Below are 18,102 nucleotides of genomic sequence, written 5' to 3' on the forward strand. Positions count from 1 at the left end.
TCAATGGATACATAATAACGATGAACGACACAAACGTGATGTGTTTAGGGTAACTAATGGTTAGTATCAATGTCATATACACCAGCACTACTACCGAACTGATTAAACCGCTTATTTAAATCTTGTGGTCTAAAACTTGTTATAATTATTAAACCTATGTTGTTCACTCAACCATTTTGGTTGACACTTTAAGCATGTTTTGTCTCAGGTACTTAGATACTTTGCATCCGCTGTAGAACTTTGCTGTTACTTAGAAGTTAAGCCGAGCACTGGGACCAGAGTTAACATCCGCGTCAATGGCGATTTTGGCGGGGTGTTAAAGTTGTTGTTCAACCTAATTCACTCAAAAACCCTAGAAATTGATGTTAAACCTCAATTTCTTCGTCTACAAGCTGGATTAGCACTAAACTAACATAAACACACTCTCTAATCACAATTACACACGTAAAAATGATTGCTTTTTGATCAGAATCACTCTAAACTCAAAAACCCAAAATAATAAACTCTTTAATCACCAAAAATCACTAGATGATGTTGAAATCACAACCAATGCTCTGATACTAATGATGAAACATGACTAGAAACTTCGAAATCAACAGGTTTAATTCACACAAAGGCAAAATTAGTGAATCAAACCATTCTAGTGAATATTGTGCTTTTGGGGATTAATTTAGTCAAACTACAACAATGGATGTGTGATTAGATTAATGCCTAGAGCTATTATTCACCTCTTGAGTGATTTGAGTCGAGAGAGAATCGGATAAGGCTACTAGATCTGAGTGATGTGTGTGTAATGAGAGGCTTAACCTAAAATGAAGAACATAACACTTAAATACCCCTGCTGTTGAGTCAACCGTGCAAGTCAGCCGTCACTCGTACAAGTGGGCTGCCTCAGCCGTACGGGTGATCACTCACTCGTGTATGTATACTCAGATTAGATTTGTGACTCAGCTCAGCTCAACCGTGCGTATGAGTTTCTCAGCCATACGAGTGAGCCTTCACTCGTACGTCTGACTGAGTCTAATATAGTCAAACATCATTTTCACATTCTTGCAGTACCTGTAACTACATATAAACACATATAGGATAATAACGAGCGATCATGGTGGCCCATAAACTGAAGTAGTATTCACAAACGTAAGGTAGATGTCTAGGGACTTACAGAAAATGCATCAACAGTAATCAGATGTCATTCCTCCAATATCTTAAAGCACAAATATGACAACTAGCAAAACACCTTGAGTCTAGACCCAAAGGTGGCTTACCTAGTAATACTGTCCATAATCCCCACATCCAAGAAGCCATGTTTATGGAAGGTATTATTCTTGAAGAGCAGTCGTGATGTGCAAAAGTGTGTGCAGTTGAAGTGCTTAGTTTTGTTTCAACTTTTAAATTCATATTACCTTAGTTTACTTATCACTTTTAACACCCTAACAAGCAACAAAACCCGGTCAAGGTAGTATAGTAATAGATAAGTTAGGGATCGTTCCACAGAGACTACGGAAGCAGATAAGAGTTGTCTTTTGTCTAACTCTTAGGACAGAATTAGAAGTAATTGAGATTATAATTATAAATTATTTTAACTTTAATAAAAACTTACTTAAAATAATAAGATATAAACTGATTGAAATTAAATATATTAAAAGGAAGTGGTCACTTGGACTTTTAAATTATGAGGGATTCATTATTAAATAGTTTCATTACTCATATTTATAAATAGCAAAATAACAATCATAGACCAATTATTATCCCTAAAAGGTTAAGCTAAAAATCACATAAAGTTTACAAAGTATGACCCAAAACATATGCCAACTAAGTGGGTGTTCAAAGTTAACATCTTAATTCATAACATTTGAATATTCACATGATATATATCATGTTAATCTTATGATGGGGACTAAAGCAACATGTAATTAGGCTGACAAATAGATAAGCTAATAAACTTAACCAGATTATCTCTAGTTACTAGCTTAAAGGCAATCTTAATCAAGTTCTCAGACAATCGACAATCTAACGCATATAAACAAAGGTTCTTCGACTAGGCCTAACAAAAGTGAGTTTATTATATGAGCATAATTAATGTTTATCTTATTCATTACTACACATGATCTTTAGCTATATTGCATGCAATTCAAATATCTTGTTTGAGGTGATTAACCAAGAATATTAGATGAATCGAGTAAAAGCTTATTTAGAATAATTACTAGTTAATCCTAACTCTTATTACTTAATCATTAAGCATGCAAACAACGATCTAGATCATGTCAGCAATAAACAGAGAAAACATCAATCATAGAAACATAATCACACAGTTCTGGTCACAGACCAGAAACTATGCAATTCAAAGCATGAAAGTCGGCAGCTCTGAGCAACCCAGCAGGCGGCTAAGGTTGACTCAGTCTGCGACTTCATCTTAAATCCCAGATAAATCGCAGTTTTTGTCCAAGTAACCACTATGAACGTTAGTTCATAGTTGGAGATGAAAATAAAGCAATTAAATGAATAAAAGACATTAAATTAATTAAAGCAATAAAATAAACTAAATACACTAATTAAATAAGACAATAAGACAATAAATAAAATAAAAGACAAATAATAAAAGACAATAATTAAATTAAAAGAAATACTTAAATTAAAACGAGAAACACTTACAAAAACGGAAATATAACGTTCGGCCAGAACCTCGACAACTACGCATAAAAATATTAAACTAATGTACATCTTAACTCCATAAACCTCATATGGGGAGGAGAATTCAATTCTCAAAAGAGAGAAAAGAATAAGAAAGGGTACATGGAACTATGAGGGTAAAGGCCTCTTTTTATAGGGGAAGGAGGAACTTTTTACATTGTATTCTGGGCTATGTGGGATAAAAAAATAAGTAAAAACATGAAAATCCCGTATTTTATATTCAACAGCCCTTTATCGCGTTATAGCTTCGGAATCGGGCCGAATTAGACAAAACTTATAAAACGGAAGTTGTAGAGATATTGCATACGGACGCCTAGACACCTGAACCGCCTTAATCAGAGATTGTATTAGTAAGTTATGGCCAAAATACTGAATCTGCAGCTTTCTACGAATTACTTGGTCACCAAGTTGCTTCCATAAACGGCTCCATAGCCGACGGCTATGGATGGGATAGCCGACGGCTTAAATTGATCTAGCTGGCGACTTCATTTCTTCAGCCGCCAGCTCTTTATGCTTTTACCTGTTCTCCAAGTTCTTCGATTTTTGGCTCTTTTCTGGAATATTATCGAATTCTGTATTTTAGCCGGCGGCTTCCTTGCACCCAGCCGGCGGCTTTGATCAACTTTTCTGCTTTTTCTTGTTTCTTTTCATGTTTTAACACATTTCTCAAACAAAACATTAAAAATACATTTTTCTTGATATCCTTTTTTGTATGTTAAAGTACTTAAAATGATCTAAAAATACCAAGATAACTCCTAGAAATGTTTCTAAAAATATTTATAATTTAGGAGTTATCAAGCCGGTTAACTCTTCCCCGTCTAATAAAACATCTACTGAGGCAGTAGAATTAACACTTTTCCAAACCACTGACTCAGTGGAAGAAACATATCCTGCTACCGCAGTAGTTGAGAATAGGTCTCAATCATCCAGAACCATTATCTAAGTCCCTTTCGCCAATTTTGAGGAAGAACTAAGCAAAGCTAAAAATGTCAAACTAAAAGGGAAATTCACAGGCAACGAGTCTGATATTCCTTCTACATCATTCTCCTTAGTAATCCAAACTCCTAAGTCCGAGGAAATCACGACTCCTTCATCTTCGGAAATCTCAAAAGAAAACTTTCCATCTAAACTGGAAGATACCGGAAGATTCACTCTACCATGCGCAATCCAACACTCAGGACCCCTGAGAGCACTACTAGACTTAGGATCCTGTATCAACTTCATACCCTATTCTATGTATAAAAGATTAGATCTGGCAATTCTAAAACCTACCAAGATGGTAATTTAGTTAGCTGATCAAACAAATAGAAAACCTAAAGGACTTCTTGAAAACATCATGGTAAAAGTTGATAATTTCCGTTACCTAGCAGATTTCATAATAATGGACTTTAGAGAAGATATATCTTCACCTATTGTCTTTGGGAGACCTTTTATGAATACTTCTAAGGCAATCACAAATGTACATGAACACACAATAATCTTAAGATCAGGAATTAAAAGTATAACCTTCTGTATGGAGGAAATAAAAAAGGAATTTGAAGAAATGTACATCATATGCAAAGGAAAGGATAAAAATGATGAGAAAGGTACTACTATAAGGTACAATGACAAAAAGAAAGGAAAGGAGAAAATATTGAGAAAAGAGAAGGAAAATACTTCTCAATCTATCTATTACGCCATGAATAAAGTGCTTCAAGAGAAGAAGAACATGAACTTCCTAAATTTTGAATATCAAAGGAATGAAAGAATTGTTAAACGAAATGTTAAGTGAGGAACAAATTGCAGATTTTGAAAACAAAATCTAAAATGGCTTGAAGGCAATAAAGGGAAATATTCAATCAAGCAGCATTTACAAGTCAGACAAAGTGAGGCTGAGAGTAAAAGTAGCAATGGTTCAGAAAAATTTTATCCCCATGAGAGAGATATTTGTGAAAAAGGAAAAAGAAATGATTAAAGTTGAAGAACTTAAATCAACTACAGAGGAGAACCTGCTACAACAAGAGTTTATGTAACAACAACTGAGGATGGAAGGGAGTACATGAACTACGAAGTCATTCCTACTCCAGGATACTTAGAAGAAATGGGAGAGATGAAAGTGTTCTCCCAAATCACAAAAGAAGATCTAATCGAGTATATTGAAAACAATGTACAAAGTTATGATATAATAATTTCAGCAATACAATATAGTACTGTTATGTTTACAAATGAAGAAAGAGAGATAATAACATTAATCGAAACAACATACACTAATAATAATGTTAATGAAAACACCCTCAGAGAACACATCCAAAACTTAGTTGAATCAATGAGCATGGATTAACAAACAAGAACAATTGATATGCTCAACTATAATATCTCTCGCCAAAGAATCTACCCCAATGAACCACTCGAACAAATCCAAAGTGGTGTAGATCAATTGAACTTTCACTGAAGGAAGTTCAAAAAGGTTGAGTTGTTGACGTTAAATAAAGCGCTTCTCGGGAGGCAACCCGATCCGTAAGTTTCTACTTTCTAGGATAAATAAGTCGGGCAAATGACATAAAACCTACCGCTTCTCGGGAGGCAACCCGAGCTTTTTATTTACTAATGTTTTTAGTTTATGTTTTAGTAATTATTGAATAAGTGAATTAGTCTTGGCCTATCATTCACACTCGGAAGACACAAAAAAAGGAAAAATCTTCCGAAGTGTTCACACTCAAGAGATTAAATCACAAGAGAGGAATAAATGGACAAAATGAATGAATGAGGTCAACAATCTGAGAATTCGCAAAGAATCTGAGCCAAATCATCAAAGGAAGTCTTCAACGGAATTTTCCGTAGGGAAGTACTCGCTCTTTTTTACCTTAAACTAACTATATATATCATATCTGAGCTAAACACTAAGTGTTGGATAAAATCCATTATATCATTAAAATATTTAAAACCAACATGTGTCCAAAAACTTATTTGAAAAATAAAGTGAGGGATTCCTAACAATCGTTTCAATAGAACCTTGAAGGATGTGTCTTAATGACTGCCTCAGAGGATGTGTCGCAATGACTGCCTCGGAATACTTTATGAAAAATATATAATATTGATCTAAAAGAATAAAGTATTCAAAAGCGTTATTAGAACGGTTGTTAGAAAAAAACATGAACATTAGAGACAATGTTCCTTTTAAGTGTGGAATATCGGTATATTATACTTTAGTCTTCTGCAATCATCCTCAAGTAAAATACCGAAATTTTTAAGATTATTGTGTTAATTTTAAAATTAACGGTGTCAAAAAATACTTTTTTAAATAATTTCTTACTAAATTGTTATCTTCATCTTTATGCGACTTAAAATTATAACATGTTAGGAATATTTTTACTGTTGGAATGAATTTTCAAAGCATCCCATGACTAGTTATACCCTAATCTTTTAAAAGTGAGGTTTTTCCATACCAAAGCATAATATCCATAATGCTTCACCCCAAAAAGAGTGTATGCCGATGTTTGTATTTTGAATTAGAATTTGCTCATGATATACGTTTAGAAACCACATTCTAAGAAATCACTTAGTGATTTAGGTACTTCGTCTAAACTTTAAAAATTCTTAGAAAGATAAAAAAACCTTCCTAAACCCACACATCTCTAATTCCATCACCATTTCTTCACCCAAACTCAACTTCTCCATTCGCGAAGAATTTTTAAAAAATAAAAATTATATAAAACATCTAAAAAAGGAGTTTTTTCCGAATTCTTCCTTTATTATAATGTGTTAAAGTCTAAGTGTTGGATACTTGATATCACATAAAAAGTCACGTTTTACTAACGATATCTACGCTGTTGGTCAGTGATCTAAAGATAATATTCAAATGTTAACCACTTTGTTTTGATGATGACACCAAGTCTTATGTGCTTAAAAAGCGTATAGAACAACACAAGTTCACGAGCCTACGCGATCTCTAGCGAATGACCAATGCACATAATAAACAAGTCAAAAGAGTCATTTGAAAAATTCTGGACGAGCACGGTTGGGTCTACAGTCGACCGCAGGTCTGACCGTGGATGACCTGTACCTTGGTTCTGAGGAAAAAGGTGCACGGTCGACTCCATGGTCAACCGTAGGTCGACCGCAGTTTCTTCTGTTACAATTTCCAATCATTTTTAGTTTGAACACTTTGAAGCTTCTATAATTTACAAAACCTTTTTCAATATGCTTAGAATAGTTTCCTCCTTTGTTTTTAAAAGATTTTTGTACTAAAAGATGTTAATCTTGATTAATCACACCTAATGACATCTTAATGACAATTTAACTTGAAATAAGGTTAAACACATAAGTGTTACATCCTATTACACCTTATTAAATAATGTTATTTAAACTATCAAGACATACTAATAATGGTTATTAAAGTCCCAATTAAAGAGATGCTCTCCCATTACTATTAAGTACCATTTGTATGTATGTAAGTGTGATTAGTTCAAACTTGTCAAAGAGCTTCAATTAGATTCAAACTAGTTCAATTGAGTTGTAACAAGGTTCCAATGGGCAAGATACTTTCGTCAAAGAAAAGACAAGTTGGTGAAGACATGAGATATGAGGTTTGGTTTGTAATGGTTTATCTCTTTATGATTAGTGTAACTCCCAAAGATTCATCACAAGAGTTAAAATGGTCACCTTTGGCTTGTTGCAAGAAACCAATCAAGTTAGATACTTCCATCCATATGTTGACAAAGGATTGAAGACTTGGGATACAAGTTTGGAGTGACATGGTTTGTCATGCATGAGAAAAAAATCTGCATTTTCCTTTATAGGAAATCAATGACACAAGACAAGGATGTTGACTTTCCTCTTAAAAAAACTCATGTCCACTTCAATGAATGCATCCAAAAGTATATGATGAAGATTAAGGACTTCTAGGTGTATTAAGCATCTTTTGAAAGCCCTATATTGGGTAAAGAAGTCAAAATTTCAAAGAAAAAAGAGCTCCAACGGATATATTAAAAAGCTGTCCAGTATGAGCAAGGTCGATGCACGGTCGACTGTGAAGTCAACCGTGCACCATTTGAGAGAATTTTGCCTTTCTTATAAATACCAAAATTTGCCAAACTTGAAGACCACCTCTTTCCAACACACTTCAAAATCAATATGAGTTGAGCTCCTAAGCTTCAACAACACATCTTTAGAGAGATCATGATTAAGAGAGAAAGAGAGATTCTACTTAATTAGTAAAATTATGTGTAAACTCCAAAGCTTAATTTCTATCATTTATGAGTTTGTAAACTACATTCTTTGATATTAAACAAAGAAGTAGTATAGTTCTCTTTAGAGAATTTGCAATAGTGGGTGATATATTAGCTTTAAGTTAGTTCTGGTGCTAAGAACATCATTGTACTTAGTGATCCCTCTTCCTTAAAGGGAATTAGGAAGTTGGTTAAATTTTTAGTGAGAAATTTGGTGCTTGTCCAAGTGAAGACAAGTGAGAACTAGGTAGTCTTTGGGGTGTTTGAAGATGGTGATGATGTAGCTTATTGAAGAGATTTTGGTGTAACCGAATCTCCACCATATTTAGAGAAAGCTAGTGAAGATAACTCTCGATTAGTGAATCGAGGAGTAGATTAAGGTGGATTAGTTAATGTTGGTACGATTTTTCTTATAGCTGGTGTAAGGTACCAGTACAATGCAATAGCTACTTAGAATTGAGCGCATGATGCCGACTGATGTTTGCCCTCGAGAAATAATCTCTGCAGACCCGGAACACGGATGGGAGATCCATGGGGTGGCCTCAATCAGTTTAGGGATCAATATGTAATTGATCCGTCTAGCGTATTGCTGCTAAGCGGCTAATGTGCATTTAGAGTGAGAAAGAACTGCGTGAGAGAGAAAGTGTACTTGTCTCTGACTGAAGTTCCGATGTGAAATGTGGTGACCCAGGGGGTCTATTTATTGGCATAGAATGTCCGAAATTCTCGGGATACACGTGTCAATCGCTGATTAATTCTGTTATGCGAAGTATCCGAAATAGACCTTGGCGTAGCTGACGTGGCTGCATGCTGCTCACGCGCCTAGTAAAAGAGCTTAAGCATAGAAGCTGCCTGCAGGGCTTACGCATGACGCTAGGCGGCCTGTTGAACGCTGGGCTACAGATGTCAAAAACCGCCAAATATTGTTTTCTTTGGTGCTCTTTGCTCCATTTTTCTGTATAGAAATGGTGCTTTTATGCGTGTATTGTAATATCCCGTCAGAATCTGTAACATCCGTGTTACATCCGTCTCACATCGATTGGAGAGGAAAACGAAGCATACCTTATAAGGGTGTGGAGACCTTTCCTACCATGACGCGTTTTGGGACCACAAGCGCAGCAGATCCCATGAGAACTCTGTAGTTAAGCATGCTAATGCGAGGGCACTACCAGGATGGGTGACCTCCTGAGAAAGTGCTCGTCATGTGTCGTTGCCAAGAAAAATCCGTGCGCCTACAGACAAAGCGGACAATATCATGCTACAGGGAACGTGATACCTGGGATGTTACAGATGGTATCAGAGCCAGGCCCCGGACCAAACGTGCACAGCGAGGACGCTGTGTCCCATTAGGGGGAGGATTGTAACATCCGTGTTACATCCGTCCTACATCGATTGGAGAGGGGAACGAAGAATGCCTTATAAGGGTGTGGAGACCTTTCCTAGCATGACGCGTTTTGGGACCACAACCGTAACAGATCCCATGAGAACTCTGCAGTTAAGCATGCTCATGCGAGGGCACTACCAGGATGGGTGACCTCCTGAGAAAGTGCTCATCGTGTGTGGTTGCCAAGAAAAATCCGTGCGCCTACGGGCAAAGCGGATAATATCATGCTACGTGGAATGTGTTACCTGGGATGTTACAGAATCCACTAACGGCGTATTAACTCTAGTCCCAATGCTTGGCTTGACTTCTACGTAACAGCAATGTTCTACAGCTGACGCAACTAATACCTGAGATGAAACATGCAAAACGGGTCAACATAAAGTAGATTGAATCTACAGGTTTGAGTAAATAGTTCTCGTATGTTTCATAAAACAGTTTCCATAAATCATTTGTCGAAAATAATTTCTCAAAATCGTTTATCAGAATAAACCACTAAGGTTTAATCTCAAAAGTTTGCATATAGCAAATGCTAAGTAATAAACTGATTCTAAGATGTCAAGTTTCAACTGTGAGTGACATCAAAAAGTTCTTTTTGTTTCATCTGTTTGCAGACATTACCATGTCTAGTTTCAAGTTCATAAACATAAAGTTAAAGTAACATTCATCGTAAGTTAGGCCACGAGATTTCTGAAAAACTTCGTAAAAGTATACATAAGCATGAACACTTGATTATAAAACTGTAACCTTTGCGGATAACTAAGCTACACGTCTTTCTTTTACCCTATCTAAGCATACACCGATCAAGTGTACAAGTAACGAAAATATAAGCACCAGTTATGTTGCGGTGAGGTTTGTCAAATCTAACGGTACCGTCCCTATAAGTCGAGCTTACATAAAGTAACTAATATAATCAAGCTAAGAGATTTTTGATCTGAACTCATATGTATATTCTGGTAAGTTACTCGTGCCTAATATGTAAAATAATTGTAAAAATAGTTTAAGAAATAGTTTCAAAAGCAGCATGTATCTCATCCCAAAAATGTTAATGAAAAAGGGACTGTAGACTCACCTTAGCAATACAACTGAAAAATCTCTTAGTAAGAACCATACGGTAGTCGAACTATCACGATTGAACAACGCAACCTAGTCAAGTAGGTTATCTTAAGTATACACATATAGGTCTTACTGTGTCAACCCATAGTGTACGCAAAGTCCTAGTGCTCAGACTGACTCAACAAACAAGTAAAAGTCAACTAGTCCAAGCAAGTCAACAAAAGTCAACCAAAGTCAAACCAAAAGTCAACTCGGTCAAAGTAGTAAACTAAATTTAAACATCTCAGTAGGTCATACAAACATGGTCAACATGTCAAACCTAGGTCAAGTAACACTTTACAGTTCACAGTTAAGCAAATTGCACATTCGCAGTTTAACGCATGCCTTTAAAATATGTACATCGTAGAAAGATACAACTATAACTCATAGCACATAATTCATAAAATTATGACCAACTCCAGATCACAACTAGACTCAAAATAGATTCTAAAAAGTCCGGCTAAAGCCTCATACGATATTTAAAAGTCGGATATCAGAAGGGGTCTAGTTATGGTTTACTAAATCAGTTTTCAGCACGCGCGTCAGTTTTGAAACATTTCTAGAAAAATATAGAAAACAGATTTTGCTGAACGGCCAATTGGAGTCATCTCAAAACCTCCCAAAAGTGTTGTGATAAAAAATCAAAGACATCTCTTTAGCCAATTTGTATAGTTCAATCAATCTTTACAGACCTTTTAGTTTTATTCAATAAATAAACACATCACTTAGAAGAGCATACACCTCATGGCAAATCACGTTTTTGCAAGTTTGAATACAAATAAAAAACATCAAGGAACATATAAAATAACATATTCCAGAAGATCAAAGTCTCAATCAATTTCTAGTTCACTCTACATAATTTTATTTAACTTTGAAAACAGATTCAACTCACTTATAAACACGATTCTTCGTTTTGACATAACGGAAGCATTACAAAAGTTTTTGACGCAAATCTTAAGTCTAACATGGATGATTTTTCACAAATATTACAGTAGTACACTTTTCATTAGCCAAATCATAAAGCACATAAGTCAGAAAATTCGTACATCATGCGAAACCCTAACGAAAACTTCGATTAATCATATCTTGAGCATACGGTAACGAAATCATGCGAAATCAAAGTCCAAACTTATTAATTTTTCGAGATATATCCATCTAGATATAATACAAAATCAGAAAATAAACCAATTTGATTAAATTCATAACATAAAAATTCGTGATTCATAGCAACGACAACAATCGAGCAATTTAACGACTAACAACAACCCTAATCGCATGTAATTGAGCAGTAGACATCAATACACTATGTAACTGACATAAAAACCGATCTAATAAAATTAGGGTTATCAATTATACCTTAAAACAAAATTAATTGTTACTAGCGTGTAGAGAACGATGAGCGGAACAACTTTGATGCACGAGACTTGCTTTAATTTTGAAGTTTGATGATGGTGGTGGTGTGATGTATGTCGACAGCCAAAGAGGGAGGGGAGAGGGAGAATGTCGACTAGAATAATATGGTGTGTGAGGGTTTCTAGCTTGATACTTCTAATTACCCATCTTCTATTAGGGAGAGGAATCCTTGCAATCTGATTGGTCCATGTGGCGCTCTCACTCACATAGATTTACTATTCACGCTATTTACACTTTTTTATACAAATATTTTTTTTACATTTTTTTATATTGTATAGTTTTTTATTTATTTTACATAAACATATAATAAATGTTTGAAGAGTGGTTGGATCTGAACTGTAGCGTATTGTTGTCCACCACACCATGTTGCGTCCTCTTCTGTCCATCTGCCATTCTCTTCTTTCTAACCCTATCTTTTCCCTCACCCTCTTGCTTTTTCCATTTACGTTCCTCCTTTCAGTTGCCTAAGTTGGATTATTCAGAGTAAAATCAGGTATGCTGGATCGATTTTTTTTCAATTAAGCGAATTTTTTCTTTAATTTTGTTTGCTATTGCAGGCTGAAAATCGAATTACTTTTGAAGTTGAACGATTTCATTACGGGTATGATTAATCGATTTCGTTACAGGTGTGCTTAATCACTCTTGCTTTCTCCATTTAGGTTCCTCCTTTCAGTTAAGCGAATTTTTTCTTTAATTTTGTTTGCTATTGCAGTCTTAAAATCGAATTATTTTTGAAGTTGAACGATTTCATTACAGGCGTGCTTAATCGTTTTCGTTACAGGTATGCTTAACCGATTTCATCTCGATTGAGATTTTTTTTTTGTCTTTCACTTTGCCTTTCACGTTAACACGGATAGTTGTTTCTGTGTTATTTAAAGCTTTGTAGCGCCTTTAATCGTTCATGCTGGTGAAAAACCTTTTACATAATTAGTATAAGAGATAAATAATAAATAATTTGTATTTTAATCTTTTTTTGGTTTCATTTTATTGTTGTTAATAGATGAAATAAATAATTGTGCTGTATTTTTTTCTTTTTTTTTCCTTTGTTTTGATTGCTGTGAATACATGAAAAATAATTTGTATTTTAATCTTTTTTGTGTTTTTTTTAATTGCTGTGAATAGATGAAATAAATAATTGTGCTGTATTTTTATCTTTTGTGTCATTAACAATGTATACTTTTGTGGGATATATTTTTATATCTTTTTTTTGGGATGAGCAGACGAAGAAGAGAGGCTGAGCAGGGGTTGGTCGCGTACTGTTTCTGTAGTGACCCGAACTTTTCCATGTTTATATATATTAATTGAGATTGATATTTACATAATTAAATGTTTCCAACATGTTAAGCAATCAAACTTGTTAAGACTTGATTAATTGAAATATGTTTCATATAGACAATTGACCACCCAAGTTGACCGGTGATTCACGAATGTTAAAACTTATAAAAACTATATGATGACATATATATGGATATATATATAGTTAACATGATACTATGATAAGTAAACATATCATTAAGTATATTAACAATGAACTACATATGTAAAAACAAGACTACTAACTTAATGATTTTTAAACGAGACATATATGTAACGATTATCGTTGTAAAGACATTTAATGTATATATATCATATTAAGAGATATTCATACATGATAATATCATGATAATATAATAATTTAAAATTTCATTTGATACTAGTGCAGAGACCCGTGGAATCACGGGATTTTTAAGGAAAAATTATTGAATGATAAATATTTAAAGAAATACTATCAATAAAGAAGTACTATCAATAAACCAAAAACTTTAAACAAGCGTATGATGTAAACCAACATATTTTTAACAAATTACCAATAAACCATGAGGCGATAATAACAAAGTTAACATTCAGTTATTAACACATAAAAATATACAGATTATAGAAAACACGTACACAATTTTCATGAAGTTTAAATCGCCTGAGCCAAAATCTAGATCATCACAAAACTGCATTATACAATAATAAAAAAAATTAAAGGATTGTGTGTTGACTTTTTAAGTTTACTCATTTACAAAAATGAGTAAGACTTCATGTTTATGCAATTTTTTTATTTATTACAGTATTTATTAGTACTACTTATATAGCAAAATCTCATCAATTCGATACAAATTCATCTCAAAACATAGCTCAAATTTGAAAATGAAGAAATCTACATGTCTTAACAAATTGTCATGTCAATTTAATGATAACATAAAACAAACCTTTTGCTTCAGTGTAAAAGATAGGCACCACATCTTAAAAGCTTCATCCGTCAACTATCATATGTCATATCTTCACCCATTATGCACCTGCATCATCGGAAACTGTTTCATATGACATTTTTTAGGAAGCATAATCGATATTCGATAAGTAGTAGAAAGACTACAATGAAAACTCATTTCAAACTTTATCACCCTACCATCTAATAAAAACTTCAAAGTGAAATGACATTACTTGCCTGCTTTAAATACTCTATTACTCGTATATTATTAAGAAAAAAATAATAAAAAAACCTTTATTATTTGATATACGTGACAGAATTTTTGTTACTAAAACATGAACATAACTAAGTTAGCCTGTAAAAATACTAAATCGGTTAACGAATTTAAAGACATTGGAAGTAGAACCCAGAATGCAATTCGTGATTACCATTAAAAACTATGACAACGACCCACCCATTTTTCCACATAGACAAATTCTTAAATATGGTATAGTCTTATAGAAGAGGCATATGTAACTACTTAAGAATGGCATAGCACACGTAACATTAACATTAAAATTATTCAAAATAACTCACTAAAACCCTAACACAATACTCTATGTGAACAGTAAATATATAATAACTCAACTACATCGAACACCATCCATACATATTATAATAACAAATATATGCGAAAATGGGTAAGAAAATACAACATACCTTTTCAAAGTCATTTTCTTATGATATACTGGAATCGTAATTGTCTCCTTTACTTGCCACATATACATTTATGGGCTTATGGCAGCAGCAGCAAATGCTTGCTAGTTGCTACTATGAAACTTAAAACTTCAATCCATAAAGAAAAATTTCATGAACACTTGAACATCAACAACTTTCAGTAACAGTTACCTTCCTCAAATCCATTCCATCACCCTATCAACCTAATAAAAAAATAAACTACTTGAAATAACCACAAAATATAACTTCAAACCCTACAGACAAATTACTGCAATACAGATCAACATTAATAAAATCGACCCACTCGAAAGTAGCATCTATGCCGACACCCTATAAACGCAAAGCTATGTAAATCAGTACTTACTTGAAACATCCATTGTGCATATACCTATAAACAACTTTAAGAGCAAAGGATAATGTGTTATTGTTACTCAATACATGGTGCAACTTCATACTCAAACACCTTATATGCAATTTCATAATCACTATTTCACTTTAACATGGTGCAACTGCATTTAATTGCTACAAAAATTTATCGAAATATCATTATGCATACCTGCAAATGACTAAGAACCACTTCCACCCAAGTTCAGATGACCACTTCCACCTAATTTCATATGATCACTTTTGTTACTTTTTCTTTTGAAAGAGAATCATCATCAGTTTAGCATCAATTCTTGTAGCAGTCAACCTTTTAATGCCTTCAACTTGCAAACATCAAATAAGTTCTCATCAAAAAATATTAAATAAGTTCTAACAATTACATGAATGCAGCAAAACATTCCAATTAAATTAGTTTTACTTTTATAATCAAAATTTAAAAAGTTGAACCAAATAGAGTCATTTTATTAGCACATAACAATAATTTCATTGCCATTACTTCTTAGAAACAGTTTTTCATTAGAGTTTATTAAGAAAGATGCTTCCACTGAAATTTTTACACGTATAGTGGAGAATCGATTTTTATTCGTGGCGGAGGAACGACTTCCCTTTTACTTTAGAGTGAATCTCATAACTTCATGCAAAAGACTTAGATATAGATAGTGCATGAAATTGTTCATCATACCTATAGTGTACTTTAAGCTAACATGGATGCTTCCCTGTTTGGGTAGCCATAGAAGCTGCTCCCAGAACCTAAAACAGCAAGTATTTCACATTAAGTTAAACAGAAGAAAAGTTCACGTGTGGTAGACCTGCAGCTACACCTCTATACCTCAAGCCAGTGACTGCATAGAAGAATTTCTATATATAATACTTATGTTTTTTACATATATGAAGATAAATATATAATATAAAATATAAATATAAAGATTAAGTTCAAGTTTAAATCAAAAGGTTCATACGCCATTCTGATTTGTTACCTCAAATATATAGTAAATTAGTATACATATATTATCATATCATATAACCAACAATAATATAAAAACCCCATACCTCCAGTAGTTATGTAACAGTATTGCTATCTCGTATTAAGTTGTTGTCATCTCTCTGTATCTTTAATAATACTCGGTAACAACTAATTTTAAGACTTCAAGTTCCAATTAACTCTTTTAAACTTAGATTTACAAAAATCAATTCAAAAACCCAAAAAAAAAAACATTAAATCGATGCAAGCGTAGGGAAATAAATCATAGAAAATCAAATCTAGAATCCCAAACCAAGAAAAGAAAAATAAAATAAGAGGTGATTGTGATGGCCTTACGTGGTGGATTGGGGCTGGAGATTTTGAAGGTCACAACAACAGAGTTGATAACTCGCCAGAGTTTAGGTAGCCACACCATCTCGTCGCTGTAGATGGAAGCATTGGTTGTGGTGGCAGCTGTAGAAGATGGCGGTGCTGGTGGCGGCTGCAGATGATGGCGGTGATGGTGATTGTAGATGGAACTTTTGCTATGGCAGAGTGTTTAGGTTGCTATGCTTGTAAATTTGAAAGCCAGAGACCAAAAATGCGTGTTTTTGAATCAATCACAAAACCTGGATCTTTGTGTATATTTGAATTCTTGTTTCTTGAAATTGAAAGATTTAGGGTTTTTATTAGATTTGGGAAAAGAAAGAGCTGAGAGAGAAAAAGTCTAAAAGATATGAACGCGAGCTTGGATAGATTTTGTGTCAGAGGCAACATATCTATTACACCGTTTTTTTTAAGTTCCTTTTTTTTGTTTTTTTTAATAAATAATTAAAAAGTTTATGTAATTAAAGGTGTTTTAGTTTTTTTTTTATATTAAATTAATTTAAAATTAATAAAATAGATGATGTAAGCATGAGGGTCTACAAAAGTGACATGTGTCCTCCTTATTTTTTTAACCTAAGGTAAAAATTAAAAAGTGATGTCATGGAAGTGGCATTTTCATAGTATGTAGTAGATTATAAACATTGGGTTAACAACATTTAACAAGATCGTTAACCTAAAGGTTTCAAAACAACACTTACATGTAACGACTAACGATGACTTAACGACTCAGTTAAAATGTATATACATGTAGTGTTTTAATATGTATTTATACACTTTTGAAAGACTTCAATACACTTATCAAAATACTTCTACTTAACAAAAATGCTTACAATTACATCCTCGTTCAGTTTCATCAACAATTCTACTCGTATGCACCCGTATTCGTACTCGTACAATACACAGCTTTTAGATGTATGTACTATTGGTATATACACTCCAATAATCAGCTCTTAGCAGCCCATGTGAGTCACCTAACACATGTGAGAACCATCATTTGGCAAGTAGCATGAAATATCTCATAAAATTACAAAAATATGAGTAATCATTCATGACTTATTTACATGAAAACAAAATTACATATCCTTTATATCTAATCCATACACCAACGACCAAAAACACCTACAAACACTTTCATTCTTCAATTTTCTTCATCTAATTGATCTCTCTCAAGTTATATCTTCAAGTTCTAAGTGTTCTTCATATATTCTACAAGTTATAGTTACATAAAATCAAGAATACTTTCAAGTTTGCTAGCTCACTTCCAATCTTGTAAGGTGATCATCCAACCTCAAGAAATCTTTGTTTCTTACAGTAGGCTATAATTCTAATATAAGGTGATAATCATATTCAAACTTTGATTCAATTTCTATAACTATAACAATCTTATTTCAAGTGATGATCTTACTTGAACTTGTTTTCGTGTCATGATTCTGCTTCAAGAACTTCGAGCCATCCAAGGATCCGTTGAAGCTAGATCCATTTTTCTCTTTTCCATTAGGTTTATCCAAGGAACTTAAGGTAGTAATGATGTTCATAACGTCATTCGATTCATACATATAAAGCTTTCTTATTCGAAGGTTTAAACTTGTAATCACTAGAACATAGTTTAGTTAATTCTAAACTTGTTCGC

This window comes from Rutidosis leptorrhynchoides, chromosome 4, assembly GCF_046630445.1.
Source record: "Rutidosis leptorrhynchoides isolate AG116_Rl617_1_P2 chromosome 4, CSIRO_AGI_Rlap_v1, whole genome shotgun sequence".
Taxonomy (NCBI): domain Eukaryota; kingdom Viridiplantae; phylum Streptophyta; class Magnoliopsida; order Asterales; family Asteraceae; genus Rutidosis; species Rutidosis leptorrhynchoides.